The sequence below is a fragment of the Prionailurus viverrinus genome, chromosome F2 (assembly GCF_022837055.1).
Source record: "Prionailurus viverrinus isolate Anna chromosome F2, UM_Priviv_1.0, whole genome shotgun sequence".
NCBI lineage: Eukaryota > Metazoa > Chordata > Mammalia > Carnivora > Felidae > Prionailurus > Prionailurus viverrinus.
This window is the reverse complement of record NC_062578.1, coordinates 64,166,485-64,182,089: the sequence shown is the minus strand read 5'-3', so window position 1 is coordinate 64,182,089 and position 15,605 is coordinate 64,166,485. Positions and strand designations below refer to the sequence as shown.

The window sequence follows — 15,605 nt, the reverse complement described above, 5'->3', positions numbered from 1 at the left end:
AAAATCATCAACCATACGAGCATGTGAAAAATTTGACTTAAGAGCAACTCATAGACTTTAAAAAAAAAGACTTAGCAGTTCTAGTTGACAAGTTCATGCAAAGATTTAAAAGAAATGAGGATGTGAAAAAAATGGGAATGTTGAAGCATGTTTTAAGCCTAGGAAAAATAAGAATCAGAGGCATATGATGAATGTCTTCAAATACTTGAAGAGATTTCACATAGAAAATAAAACAAGCTATTTTGTGCAACTTCTGCAAATCGAAGTTGAATCAAAGAACCAACCCAAAGAGATGTGGATTTAGATGTAAAAACTCTCTAACTTAGAACTGGGTCTTCTCTTTTACTAGAAGTTCTGAGGCAGTAGCCTATAAGAGATACTATAGAAGGGAAAGGGAACTGGACAAAATGACCTCTAAGATGCTTTCTCCAACCCTCTACTGTTTATACTTTAATGTTCACTTTATAAAAGGAGAATTTTATAGTCAACTGATTATCTAGGTCATACAGATTTGCAGATAAAAAAGCAAAGACTAAAAACAGGTCTATAGTTTTTAGATCTATTGCTTTGGTCCAGTGTGTTAACATCGTTTAGCATTCTTTATTTCTTCTCTGCAGTGAAAATACCACCCTCCTCACATCCAGAATAACCAAAGAAGTTTCCAGGATTGGCTAATGAGGTTGACTTAAGCCCCAGAGGAAGTTAGTGATTATTACTCTTATCTGTGAGCACCATGACATAGTAGAAAACAACTCTACGTTAGGAATAAAGAAGACCTAGCTTTGATGCTATTAGTTTGGTGATTAGCCTTTCCCACCCCTCACCCCTGCCCCCAGTGAACTCCCCATTGCGCATGGCATTGTGACCAGAAATTAAGTGGAAAGCCATAGTCTTATTAGCATAAAGTATCAAAGGGCAAAAAGAGTTCAGGAACTCTAGAAACTGCAAATTGAGAAGGGACATGTCAGAGACGAGTGTGCCACAATGAGGAGAAATAAAATCAGCATAAAAACTCTCCTCAAATCCTGGATACTTCAGAATGATAAAGAGTCAAATAATCAAGAAAACTTAGCCATCATAAATGTGTGTGCATTTAATAGTAGAGCTTCAAAATACATGAAGCAAAATATGATAAACTAAAGAAAGGAATAATAAGCAAAATTACAGATGTTAACACTTCTCTCAGAAACTGACTGAAAAACTAGACAAAATATCAATAACAACACAGCAGATGTGAATAACTCTACCACCAAATGAATCTGTAATGATCATTACATCCAACAACTGCAGAATGTACTTCTTTTTTTTTAAGTGTACACAGAAAGTTTTATAAAACGGGCCATATACTGGACAATAAAATGGGATTCAAAAAATTTCAAAAGCTTGAAAGTTTACAGAGTATGGTTTCTGACAGTAACAGAATTAAATTACAAGCCAACAATATCAGGGGCACCTGGGTGGCTCAGCTGGTTAAGTGTCTAACTTCAGCTCAGGTCATGATTTCATGGTTCACAAGTTCGAGCCCTGCATAGGGCTTTGTGCTGACAGCTCAGAGCCTGGAGCCTGCTTCGGATTCTGTGTCTCCCTGGCTCTCTGCCCACCCCCGCTCACATTCTGTCTCTGCCTCTTTCTCTCAAAAGTAAATAAACATTTTTAAAAAATTTGTTTAATCAAAAATATTACAATATCTTTAAAAATTCAAAGTATCTAGAGATTGAACATGTTTCTAATTAATCCATAGGTCAAAGAAGAAATCACAATGGAAATTAAAAATATTTGGAAGTCAATAAAAATAAAAAGACAACACATGAACATCTGTGGAATGCAGTTGAGGGATTAGAGAGAAATCTCTAAGTTAAAATATTTACATAAAAAAGAAAAAACATTTAAAATCACTGATCTAATGTTCTACCTAAAAAAGCCAGGAAAAGAAGAGCAAATTAAATCCAAATTAAATTGAAGAAAGGGATTAATAAAGAGTACAAACCAAGGAACTACATAAACTCATATTAGTGAAAATTAACAAAGCCAAAATTTGCTTCTCTGAAATAGTAATAAACTTGAAAGATCTTAAGAAAGAGTGATCAAGAAACAAAGATAGGGAACACAACTAACAATACCAGGAATAAAAGAAATTATATCACTACATATTTCACAAACCAACAAATGATAAAAAGGAAAAACATTAATAACTTTATGCCAGTAAGTCCAAGAATTTAGTTTAATTGGAAAAAATCTTTGAAACACTGAACTTGCTAAAACAGACATATGAAGAAACAGAAAATCCAAACAGCCCTATATGTATTATAGAGATTAAATTTGTTATTAAAAATATTCACAACCTAATGGTTGCCAGAGGGGAGGGGAATGGGAATTGGGCAAAATGGGTGAAGGGGAGTGAGATATACAGGCTTGTGGTTATGGAATGAATAGGTCATGAGAATAAAAGACACAGCATAAAGAATATGTCAGTGACATTATAATGGTAATGTATCAGGACAGATGGTGGCTACACTTGTGGTGAACATAACATAACATAATATAATGTATAATGTATAAACTTGTTGAATCACACCTGTTGTAAATCTGAGACTAATGTAACATTTGTGTGCCAATTATACTCAAATATATATATATTTTTTCTTTTTATGAATATATATGTATATATATGTATACATATGTTAAGCAAAGTTAGAGATGGTTTCACTAGTGAATTCTATCAAATATTTAAGGGAGATATAATATCAATTCCACACAAACCTTTTCAGAAAACAGAGGTGAACTAGCATCTTTTTATCAAAAACCAATGTCATTACAAAAAATTTAAATTACAGGATGTCCTTCATGAACATAGATAAAAAATCCATTCACCAATATATATAAAAATCATTACCAAATGGGGTATATTCTAGAAATGTTATGACTAGTTTAATATTTTAAAATCAATATCACTCAGCATGTTAGACAATATATAAATAAATATACATATCCTCTCAATAGAAACAGAGAAAACACTTGAGAAAATTCACTACCCATTCATGATTTAAAAGAAACCTAGCAAACGAATAATAGAGGGGAACTTTATTAATCTGACAAAGGGCATCTATGAAAAAAAATCATATATAATGGAGAAATATTGAATGCTTTTCTCCTAAGATCAAGAATAGGAAATGGATGGGAATGCAAACTGGTGAAGCCACTCTGGAAAACAGTAGGGAGTTTCCTCAAAAAAGTAAAACTAGAACTACCCTATGACCCAGCAATTGCACTACTAGGTATTTATCCAAGGTATACAGGTGTGTTGTTTCGAAGGGTCACATGCACCCCAATGTTTATAGCAGCACTATCAACAATAGCCAAAGTATGGAAAGAGCCCAAAAATCCATCGATGGATGAATGGAAAGAGAAGATGTGGTATATATATATATATTGGAGTATTACTCAGCAATCAAAAAGAATGAAATCTTGCCATTTGCAGCTACGTGGATGGAACTAGAGGGTATTATGCTAATCGAAATTAGTCAGAGAAAGACAAATATCATATGACTTCACTCATATGAGGACTTTAAGATACAAAACAGATGAACATAAGGGAAGGCAAGCAAAAATAATATAAAAACAGGGAGGGGGACAACATAAGAGACTCTTAAATATAGAGAACAAACAGGGTTGCTTGAGGGGTTGTGGGAGGGGGGATGGGCTAAATGGGTAAGGGGCATTAAGGAATCTACTCCTGAAATCATTGTTGCATTATATACTAACTTGGATGTAAAATAAAAAAGAAATTAATTGAAAAAAGAAATTAAAAAAATTTCTTTCTGAATGAAACAAAAAAAAAAGGAAATGGATGTCAGCATTGTAACATGTTTACCATTTCATTCAACATTGTACTAGAGGTCTTAACCAGGGCAATAAGATGGAAAAAAAAAAAAGAAAGAAAAGAAAAGAAAAGGCAGAAATAATGGGAAGGCAAAAGTAAAAGTATCTTTATTTAAAACCAACATGGGGGCTCCTGGGTGGCGCAGCTGGTTAAGCGTCCGACTTTAGCCAGGTCACGATCTCGCGGTCCGTGAGTTCGAGCCCCGCGTCAGGCTCTGGGCTGATGGCTCAGAGCCTGGAGCCTGTTTCCGATTCTGTGTCTCCCTCTCTCTCTGCCCTTCCCCCGTTCATGCTCTGTCTCTCTCTGTCCCCCCCCAAAAATAAATAAATAAACGTTGAAAAAAAAATTAAAAAATAAATAAATAAATAAAACCAACATGATTTTTTGCACAGAAAACCCTAAAGAACATATCAAATGGGGGTGGGAGGGAGGAGAGGGTGGGTGATGGGTATTGAGGAGGGCACCTTTTGGGATGAGCACTGGGTGTTGTACGCAAACCAATTTGTCAATAAATTTCATAAAAAAAAAAAAAAAGAACATATCAAAGAAAAAAAAGACCTACTTGAACTAATAAGTAAATTTAGGAAGTCTGCAGAACACAGATCAATAGGTGAAAATTATTCATATTCTTATAGCAACAAACAAATGGAAAAGAAAATAGTTTTTAAAATTCCATATATGATAACATCAAAAAACACAAAATACTTAAAAATCAATTAAGACATGGTATGCTCTACACTCTTTGATGTAAAAACTATAAAAATACAAAACTGAATTCCTGAGAGAAATTTAAAAAGGCTTAAATACATCGAGTAGTATACTATGTTCATGGATTGAAAAACCCAGTATACTATGTTCATGGATTGAAAACCCAATTGTTAAAATGTCTTCAAATTAATCTATATGTTCAAAGCAAGTTTAATCAAAATTTCAGGTCATTTTTTATAGAAATTAACTAATTGGTTCAAAAAATTTGCAGGGAAATGCAAAGAACTTAGAACAATCAAAACAATCTTTGAAAAGGAGAACAAAGTCAGATGACTCATAATTCCTGATAACAAGCCTTAGTATAAAAGCAACTGCAATGACAATAGAGAGGCAGATTATTCTTTGATAAAACTTGCTAATAAAATTTTCATATGAATAAATGCACTAATATTAATAAGTGAGATTAGTTTGTAGCTTTCTTTTTATGCTGTGTCAAGTGTGTATATCAGCATTATTTTTCTGATTTCATAAATTTAATTTTGATTTTTCCTTTCTTTCTGTAAATGGTCCTTTGGAACAGTTATAACAGTATTGGTATTATTGATTTCTTGTACATTTTTGTTAACCATTTAATTACAAAATCATGGAAGTTTGGGATTTGGGGGAGGCTACTTTTTTCTTTTAATTGTTTTTAATGTTTTATACTTTTAAGACAGAGAGAGAGAGACAGAGCATGAGTGGGGATGGGGCAGAGAGAGAGGGAGACACAGAATCTGAAGCAGGCTCCAGGCTCTGAGCTGTCAGCACAGAGCCCGACGCGGGGCTCGAACTCACGAACTGTGAGATCATGACCTGGGCCGAAGTCAGATGCTCAACAGACTGAGCCACCTGGGTGCCCCAAGGGGGAGGCTACTTTTTAACAACTTTTTCAAATTTTTTATGCCTGTTGTCTTATTTATAATTTCTATAAACTTAGGATGTTTTACTAATTTGTACTTTGCTTAAAAGTAATCCATTTCATCCTTGTTTTCTAATTTATCGACATACAATAATTGTAATTAGTATTCAATTCTTATAAATTCCTGTAATTTTGTGATTGTTTTCTATTTTCATTACTTAAACATTTGGGCTCCTCTCACTTTGCTTCTTAAATTACAAAAAAAAAATTTTAAAACTATCAAATTCACAACATCAAAGTAGAAAGAAAAGAAGCAGTAAGCTAGGAAACAGGGAGGAGAGGAAAAATTATAAAGACAAGATGAGAAAGTAGTAAAAATACAGAAAAAAACAAGGGAAAGAGGAAGACAGTACATACTGCCCCATGTTCAAATCTTATACAGACTTATATCAGATTCTGTGTCTCCCTCTCTTTCTGCCCCTCCCCTGCTCGCTCTCTCTCCCTCTCTCTCTCAAAAGTAAATAAACATTAAAAAAAAGAGAGAGAGACAGAAAGGATCCAAGATCACCTTCCTGGCCAAATATGGGCCAGTGTTGCCTAGATTGGTAGTCCTCAAAATAGTTCAGTCTATGAACGATGAGATAAGGAAATTATGCCAAAATGTAAATCAATGCATTGGTTTGCTTTCTTCTTCAAGAAAGCTTTGCTATGAAAAAAAAAAATATCTCTGCTGAACTAACAGTTTGCTTACTGACATATTTGATTTACATCCTGGTACAGTTTTATCTCAGCAGGCAGAAGTAACAGTTTGTGGATAGACAGCAATCAGCAGACTATAATTTGCCTAGCACTGGCTTAGATCCCTCACTGCAGACCTCCCAACGGATTGCATCTACCCCTCTGTCCACCGTAACTCTCCAGCAAACCACAGAGCCTTGGTAACTATTTTTACCTTCTGGGTTTTGGATACTATAAGACATCTAGATGGCAGCTTAGCCCATAATAAGAAAGGTTCAAAGTGCATAATAGGTCATGAATAAGTGTTGATTGATTGAATAATAGATGACTGAATGATCAGGGCTGATGTGTATAGGTTACAGTTGATGCACTGTACAATTTGCACTTGGCCGAGAGTGAGCGATGCTTGAAACTGGCACTCTGCTTTCCGAGTTGAATGCAAAGCTGTGTTATTCAGAGGAAAGGGTACTATTTTCTTCTTCCAATGGCATGGGTTTGCCCAGAGAGACCACCTTTTTCTAATTCATAGAAAGACCCTATGTAGATTAACAGCAGTCCTGTGAATGACTCAAATGCAAGGGACTTGACTGCAAATTGACCTCAGAAGACCGCTCAATCTTAAACTAGGTACTGTAAGTTCTACAGGATAGAAGGCACAGCCATCCCCAAAGCATGACAAATTAGAGTGACAACTCCTTGATTCAGGAATGATCCATGAGCTGGCTCTTTCTTTTTACCTCCTTCTTTTTTTAAGGACTGACATAACTCCTTGGTCAAAGAAATGGAGGGTTGTCTTTAAATTTTTTTTTTCCACGTTTATTTATTGTTGGGACAGAGAGAGACAGAGCATGAACGGGGGAAGGGCAGAGAGAGAGGGAGACACAGAATCGGAAACAGGCTCCAGGCTCTGAGCCATCAGCCCAGCCTGACGCGGGGCTCGAACTCACGGACTGCAAGATCGTGACCTGGCTGAAGTCAGACGCTTAACCGACTGTGCCACCCAGGCACCCCTGGAGGGTTGTCTTTAACTAAACTCTATACTATAAGCAGTATAAAGGGTAGCTGCACATCTCAGTGTAGGTATCTCATCCTTTAGGAAGGCTTCCCTGATCTCCCAGGTGTGGGTTACATGCTCCACCATGGTGCCTATGGTAGTAATCTTTATATTGCACTCTGAAGCACCTAACACTGTACTGTAATTGGCTATTTGTATTTCTACCTACCAACGCGTATTGTATTTTGAATGGTTGGCACAATTTTGGTACATGGCAGGAGGCAGCTCAGGGAAGTCGAGGAAGAATGGAAGCCAAAAACCTGCAGTAAACTCTTTTTAGGTATCAATTCATTTCAATGTAGATTATCAATCTGTCTATAAAAACAGAGAGCCACCCAGGAAGGAACAGACAGTTGTCTAATAGTGTCCCCTTAGTGACCCTAGTTATAGACACATCCTAAGACAATCGATGGACTCAGCAAAGCCCAGCCTCCCTCTAGATCAATTTTCTTAAACAATCCAGGTAATTTCTGGGAAGAAAGAGACCAAGCGCTGCTCCCAAAAATTGAAAGTTAGAGACACCTGCCTGGATAGATCCAACAAAGGCCCACTGACGGCTAAGTTTGCCAAGAGCATAGATTAAAAAAATCACCTTGAAGAAATGGGGAGTCTAGTCTCCAAGTCCTGACTTAGACCCTCAACTCTCAGAAATTCCCATGGCCTTTCTAGTCACCACCCTCTCAAAAATGGAGAAGAGAAAGAGAGGGGGGAGGGAGAATAAGGGATGAGAGCAGTCATTTTTGTTTTTCAGGCTCTGTACTGGATCATAGATCTTGACCCTCCAGTGTGGCTATTGTTATCCCTGTTTTCTAGATGACGAAAATAAAGCTCAGAGAGGTTAAGAAACATGGACAGGGGCACAGAGGAGCAAGTTCCATCCCCTGTTTCAGCTACTAGACTGTATGGCCTCAGTTGACATCGTCCATGTCATTCACACACCCCTCCCCAACCCCATCAAAGAAGCTGATGGAGAATATATCCAGTGAGATCTGGGTTCAAATCTTTTTTTTTTTTTTTTAATTTTTAGAGATTGAGAGAGAGACAGAGACAGAGAGCAAGCCAGGGACAGGGGAGAGGGAAAGGGAGAGAGAGAGAGAGAGAGAGAGAGAGAGAGAGAGAATATCTCAAACAGGACCCATGCCCAGCATGAAGCCCCATGCAGGGCTCAATCCCACAACCTGAGGAATATGACCCTAGCCAAAATCAAGAGCCTGACACTCAACCAGCTGAGCCACCCAGGCATTCCCATTCAAATCTTATACAGACTTTCCTTAACCGTGTGTCTGTTTTGTGACCCCAGGCAAGGTAGTTCTATCCTGGGAGCTCAGTGATGTGAACTCTAAAAGAAGAAGAATATTTACTTCTGCAAGTATTTGAGAGACTTAAATGTGTTTCTGAAAGACAAAAAGGCAGGTATTCAATAGGTATTCAAAAAAAAATGCCAGTACTCTCTCTCTCTCTCTCTTTCACACACACACACACACACACACACACACACACACACACACACTCACCACCTCCGCTGGAACAGGTTGGTCTTCACTCAAGGCTTATTGTATACAGAAGAGTAACTGGATCCCTGCCACTTTGTATTTAGTTATAGAAGAAGCAAGAAGAGATTGTTTTCCCGACACCCAGCACTATCAAGGGCAAAACTGCCAAGGAGGAAGTTTGTTTTTGTCATTTTCCTTTAAGCTCTCCACTCCCCACCCCGGACTCCAGCTGTCGCCTCTGTACCTTGGGGGCACCATCTAGTGTCTCATTTAACAACAACCTTGTTCTATATAAACTGTCCTCATCTCAGATAATTTGTTAGCTCAGCGGTACTCAAATAATACCACCTCAGCCTGCGGCAATTCAGGAAGGCCTTTGTCCTTTAAAGGAATCTTGGGTTACACACAACAGGCCAGGAAAACAGCAGTCATTTGGCTGAGTTTGGATAAAAATGACGGCAAATGTGGCTCTGGAGTCACATAACTGCTAAAATTGTCTGCCAGCTTAAAACAGGCAAAAGATTTTTGTGCTTTACTAGGTGACATTAGGAAGTATTTAGGAGCCAAAGGGCACACACCCCAAGGAATTTTTCTTTTTTTTTTTTTTTGGTGTGTGGGCTGGGGCTTGACCTAGTGCCCCTTAAGTCATACCACTTTGCTCAGCCCATTCTTCAGGCAGCCCTGGCTGATCCGGAAAACCAAGACGCGCACGTGGAAGGCCCCAAGAGTTCTCCGAAATCCTCAGCTGGACCGTTAGCAGCAGGAAAAGGGCCAAAGGGCTCCTCCCATCAATCCTGAAGCCTGGGACCTGCCCAAAATTGTTCCAGGAATTCTGATGGGTTCCAAGAAAGCCTTCTCGGGGATTTACTGAGAGGCCTCACCAGTGTGGCTCCAGTCCTTCCAAAGGGACCCCCAGGAGGCCAGGGCTGCAGTGGAGGCTCAGGTCCATCCTGGCACAGGGCTCTCCAGGCAGAAGCAGAGATGCCCAGTGTTTAGTGAGTGTGTATACTGTACATGGATAAACCTTGAAAACATTTTGCCAGGTGAAAGAAGCCAGTCACAAGGACCACGTGCATATCGTATGCCTCCATTTACATGAAATGTCAACAGAAAGTATAGGTCAGTGGTTGCCAGGGGCTGAGGGGTGGGGGATGGTCAGATTGAGAAGAAATGGGAAGTTCCTGCCAAGAAGTATGGAATATGATAAGTATGATAAAAATGTTCTAAAATTGATTGTGGGGATGGCTGCACCACTCTGTGAATATACTCTCTGAATATAAAAACCATGGAATTGTATACTTGTATAGTATAAGAATTAATATCTCAATAAAGCTGTTGAAAAAAAACATCCTGAAGCCTATGACAGTAAGCAAGCCATTAGGGCCAGATTCAGAGCAAATCCATCCAAGCTGCTGTTTTGGAATAAGCAAAAGTCCAAACGTTATCCCTTCATTCAGTCACTCCTTCATTCACTCATTCTAAATTTACCAGTGAGTTCTCTGTGTGCACAACTGGACCACCTTATCAGAAACAGAACACCAATTTTCCTAATGGCACCCAGCACGAGTCTGCTTGCTGGATTTGAATACAACCCCTTTGTCACAGGCTGAAACTAGGAAGCGCCCTCCTAAGCCCTTCCTAGGTGAGGGGCCCCAAAGTCTTTAAAGGGGAGTTTCAGGAACATCTGTTCGCATTTTTGCCACCAAGTCTTATCCCATTATCTTTCTCTGCTCCTCCCTCTCCCTGTTCCTCCCCCTTCAGCCTCTGCCCAGCAGACTCTCTAAAACTTCCAAAAGGGAGTCCAAAACTTCCAGAGGGAATGAGGCTTTCAGTAGCAGCTCCAGAAGCAATTTTCAGGGGGGAAATCCTGGCCCCCGGTGAGAGCTGCACACGGGCTCCATTTGGGCATCTTCCCTAAAGACAAGTCCAAAGCCTGGGCCTACGTAGGAAGGGAGACCCCCAGTCAACCCTGAGCTCGTGTGCCACAGGGCGTGCTTCACACAGAGGACCCAAGAACCCACTACTACAGTCCGAGTGCCTCTAGTCCTGGACTTGCGGGCGGCGTCCAGACTCGCCTAGGACAGAAGGCACTCCTGTGGCCCCACGCCGGTTCCTCCTGGCCCTTCCCTAACCCTGCCCTGCCGGTGCGCGCTGCACGCCAAAGCCCAGCTCTCCTGGATGCATCCCTGCCCGGGGGCAGCGTGCGTACCCGGAGGCTTCAAGCAGGGAAGGGGTGCAGAGGGATAAACCTGCAGAGGAGATGAGGTGCGGAAAAGCCAGGGCAGAGAAGACCCTCCGACACCACTGCCTGGCGGTGCGCGTCAAAGCCGCAACCTCCGGCGAGAAAAAAGCCCGCAGCATCCGGGTTTCCTGGCGCAGACACAGAAGAGCAGCTACCGCCAACGTCCTCCATCTATGCGCTCTTTTTGCTCCTCTTTGCGTCTAGCGCCTGGCCCCAGCGCTGATCTGTGGCTGGGTAAATTTGGTCTCCCATGACCTCTATCAACTGCTCTTCCAAGAGCCCCCAAATACAATCTAAATAAAAAGAGCGTGCTGTCTATTTATATACAGCCCTCCAAGACAAATTCCTAAACCCCTTTCTCACCAGACTGTCGCCTTGACAAAGCCGCTTCCACTTGGAAATGCTGGAATTGCCCGTGTCTCCAAGCCAAAACCTCTTCTTGCCGCCGCGCGCTCAAGGCACCCACGTACAGGGCAAAGTTCCCGGGAGCAACACAAGGCATCACACTGGCTTTGCATTCGCAGCACGTAGCACCTCCAAACTCCCTGCCCAGCGAACCCCGCTAGGAGGCATCTGGGTGCACCAGCCCATCCCACCCCAGAGGTCCCCGGCCATCCGGGGAGCCCGCTCTGATAAGGTCCATGGAATTGCGCTGCGTCTGCAGGTGGCTCACCCTCTCTCTCCACTTTTCCTTCCTCACAAATAGATTTTTCAAGGCCGGCCCGAAGTAGGGCAGAGAAACATTAGAACTGACCTGTGCAGGGGAATGTTCTAGCCCAGGTTGGGGACCTCTCGATGCCTAGGTAGGATCCAAGTTCCGCCGAGAGTTGGTTCTTGGCGGCGCACTGCTCTCACTCGCTTCCCGCCTTGTGCCCCTTTTAATTAGCCTCTCGCTCTCCCTTTCCCTCTTCCCTATTCCCTCTCCCCCTCTCCCTCTCCCACTCCAGCTCCCACTCGGCAACCCGGAGCTACCTCCTCTCCGGCGCTTCCCTCCTGCCAGGCGCCCAGGATCAGATAAGAGGAAAGGAAGGCCAACGGGCGGCCAATTATAGAGCGGAAGGTGGCCGCGGGGGCGGAGGTTGGGGGGGTGGGAGGCAGGCCTAAGTCTCAAACGCCCCCTACCTTATCTCCTCCTCCTCTCCCCACCCCCTCCCCACTAGAGGAGCCCGCCCGCGCGCCTCCCCTGCGCCGCCCCTGACCTGGCTGCGGCCCCAGGTGCGCGCCGCAGCCGGGTGTCGTGAGCCCCCTCGGACCGTGGCTAGTGTGGGGCTGCCGAGCCAGGCCCTGCGGCCGCTTTGCGAGGTGTGGCACCCCCTCCAGGACTCAGCTACTGTGCGCCCACTACCCGTCCCCCAAACCCGGCTTGTCTTCCCGCGTCAAGGACTTTGAGCTTGGGAGCGCGCACCCACTGAGCGCGGAAGGTACCCTTCCTCCCCTCTTCTCGCTTCCTTGTCCGAACCGGGGGCTGCCAACGCAGCGACGTTCAAATTGTGACGTGCAGAATCATCTGAGGGGGTTGAAATGGATGTTTTTGTAGGCTTATGAGGACGAATGTCGGCAGTGTCCACAGCTGCAACTCCCCGAACTGCAGATTCCCACTCGCAAAGATCCTGTTTCAACAGGTCTGGGCTGAGGCCGGGACTCTGCATTTCTCAAACGCCCTGGTGGTTCTGATGCATGCAGGCCACCCTGTGAGGGTCTCTACCCTGAGATATGAAGACCCCGTGTCCAGTGTCAAGGGACTGGGGCTGCGCAGTCACCCTCTGGGCCCCCTAAAAAAGTCATCATCGTTACCCATTTTTGAACCGTGCACAAGTCCCCTTCGGCGTTCTTTACATTACAGCTTGTGTGCACACAAACGTTGGGGAGGGAGTTACAGAAACAATTTAGCAAGAACTCATTTGTGCAGGAAAACGCTCTCTCACGTTGGAAAACAGCTAACGGCTCATGATAGAAGAGAAAGGGCAAGCGGTCTTCTTAACCTGCTTCCCACAAGCTCAGCTGAGAATACAGAAAGAGGGGCGTTTGAAACCTTTAGAGGGAGGTCCCTTGGACATTCTAACCGGCCCAACCGCTGTCAGCCACCAACTCCCCTTTCCCCGATTTTGCGTGCTGTTTTATCTCCTTGTCAGTGCTCTGAACTTCCTCGCTGGTCCTGCGCACCGACGCTCTGCCTCCATTGGTCCCTTTTCAAATTGGCCTTGGCTCTGCCACAGGGCGGGGCCCAAGCTAGGCGCGGTTTTGCAAACTGGGCTTCACTTCTCGGGGGTCAGGCAGCGGGTGCAACTTTGAAGGAGGCCGACCGCGTCCGAGCGCTCCAGATAGACTGCAAGGGTGCGAGCGCCACCTGCTGGTTCCGCCTGGGGGTTTGGGAGAGGGCGGGAAATGCAAAATTTACTCCTGGAGACAGCTACCACTTTGGTTGCTCCTCTGCCCCACCTCCCCCTGCAAGTGCCGGTCCCCTCTTTTCACTAATAAAATCTCTTTTGTAAAATTTAAGTATAGCCGACTCACAATATTACATTAGTTTCAGGTGTACAACACAGTGATTTAGCTTATGCTAAGCTCACCCCAGGTGTCGCTACCATCTGTCACCATGCAATGCGATTACAGTATCATTGACTATATTCCCTATGCCGTGCCTTTCATCCCTGGGACTTATTCATTCCATACCTGGAAACCGCTATTTCCCACTCCCCTTCGCCCATTTTGCCCATCCCTCTACCCCCTCCACTCTGGCAACCAACAATTTGTTCTCTGCGTTTATGGGCCTGTTTCTGCTTCATTTTGTTTTTCAAATTCCACACATAAGTGAAATCATATGGCATTTGTCTTTCTCCGACTTATTTCACTTAGCATAATACCCTCTCAGTCCATCCATATTGTCACAATGGTAAGATCTCATTCTTGTTTACGGCTGAGTAATATTCCAGTGTGTGTGTGTGTGTGTGTGTGTGTGTGTGTGTGTGTGTGACACTTTCTTCATCCATTCTTCTATCAGCGGACACTTAATTTGCTTCTATAACTTGGCTTTTGTAAGTAATGCTGCAGTAAACGTAGGGGTACACATATCTTTTTGAATTCGTGTTTTTATTTTCTTTGGGTAAATACCCAATGGTGGAATTACTGGATTGTATATTTTTTTTATGTTTGTTTATTTTTGAGAGAGACAGAGACGGAGCGTGAGCAGGGGAGGTGCAGAGAGAGAGGGACATCCAGAATCTGAAGCAGGCTCCAGGCTCTGAGCTGTCAGCACAAAGCCTGACGCTTGGTTCAAACTCAAGAACCTTGGGATCATGATTGTATGATATTTCTGTTTTTAAATAAAATATATTCATGTTGGGGTGCCTGGGGGGCTCAGTTGGTTGAGCGTCCAACTTCGGCTCAGGTCATGATCTCACTACTCCTGAGTTGGAGCCCCACATTGGGCTCGCTGCTGTCAGTGCAGAGCCTACTTAGCATCCTTTGTCCCCTACCTCTCTCTGCCCCTCCCCCATTCACGCACACACACATACACAAACACACACACACACACACACACACTCTCTCTCTCTCTCTCTCTCAAAAATAAATGAACATTAAAAAATCTACTCATGTCTTTCATTTTTACCAAGATGTAGACGACTAGTGTAAAATCAGCTTCTGCAATTCCACTGGGAGAGGTAGTGGCATATTAGCACAAAGTTTTAGGCAGAGGGAGAAAAAGTATTTAGGATAAAACTATGAAAAGTAGAAATGGTTTTTAAATGTGAAATATGTGCACAAGAATCCATATGCAGCAAATAGAGGAGCATACTATTTGGTAAAAATCCTATACAATAATGAATATTGATTTTGTAATGGTACAAAAGGTTATTTTTTAAAAGTTTAACTCATCCTACCTTCATCTCTTTAACTTTTGACTTGTGGCATTTCGCTTTGAATGTAAACAAATTTCAGTTAATGTTGAATCAGAATGACTGGTTTTAATCAGCTGTCCATTAGGTTGCAGTTGTGTGTAAATTTCCAGCCCCTTCAAAGCGGGTGTTTATTCAACATTTATCTTAAGGTCAGCCCTCAGAACCTGGTAGAGTACTGAGAACAGAATCATAGAAACAAGACTAGATGGTCTCCTCCCTCAATCTAGAAAAAACTATATCTGAATGAACATGTGAACATCTGGGCCTTCCCAATGATATCCAAAAAACGTCAGCTTCCCACAGTAATTGATTTCAGGACTCAGCAACTCTTCTTAGACTCTCATCCTGAGCTTGACATGACTGTGACGTTGTTTCTCACTAAGGACCCCACACACACTGTTTCTCTTCTCCCGCCAATCACCTGAAAACTTACAAGAAGACTGTGCATCCAAACTTGAATTGAAGGGCCTCTGTCTCTTGCTTGTGTCACTTTGGTGAAGTTATTTTGCCTCTCTGAGCCTAACTCCTTGTGTATAAGAAGGGAGTCATGAATTGCATCTCAGGGCATGGCCATGTGGATTAAAGGACACATGGGTTTATGGACCTATCCATGATAATGATAAATGGTAGCTGTATCACCCAAACCAGGACTGTCCCTCTTCTGCCCATTGCATATGGCTATACCCTCTTCAG

The 15,605-nt window shown here is 42.7% G+C and overlaps 1 protein-coding gene across 5 annotated transcripts in view; it reads right to left on the bottom strand.

Annotated features, from left to right (window-relative positions):
* COL14A1 (collagen type XIV alpha 1 chain) overlaps positions 1–12,106 on the bottom strand; it is a 221,908-nt gene extending 209,802 nt beyond the window's left edge. For 3 of the 5 annotated variants that reach the window (XM_047842799.1, XM_047842794.1, XM_047842797.1), the window contains exon 1: positions 11,768–11,932. The gene's annotated coding sequence lies outside the window, so the exon portion shown is untranslated. Of the gene's footprint in view, positions 1–11,376; positions 11,476–11,767; positions 11,933–11,985 lie in introns of those variants that run through there. The other 2 variants (XM_047842795.1, XM_047842796.1) reach the window with 2 other exon arrangements.
* Between the last annotated feature and the right edge of the window lie 3,499 nt (positions 12,107–15,605).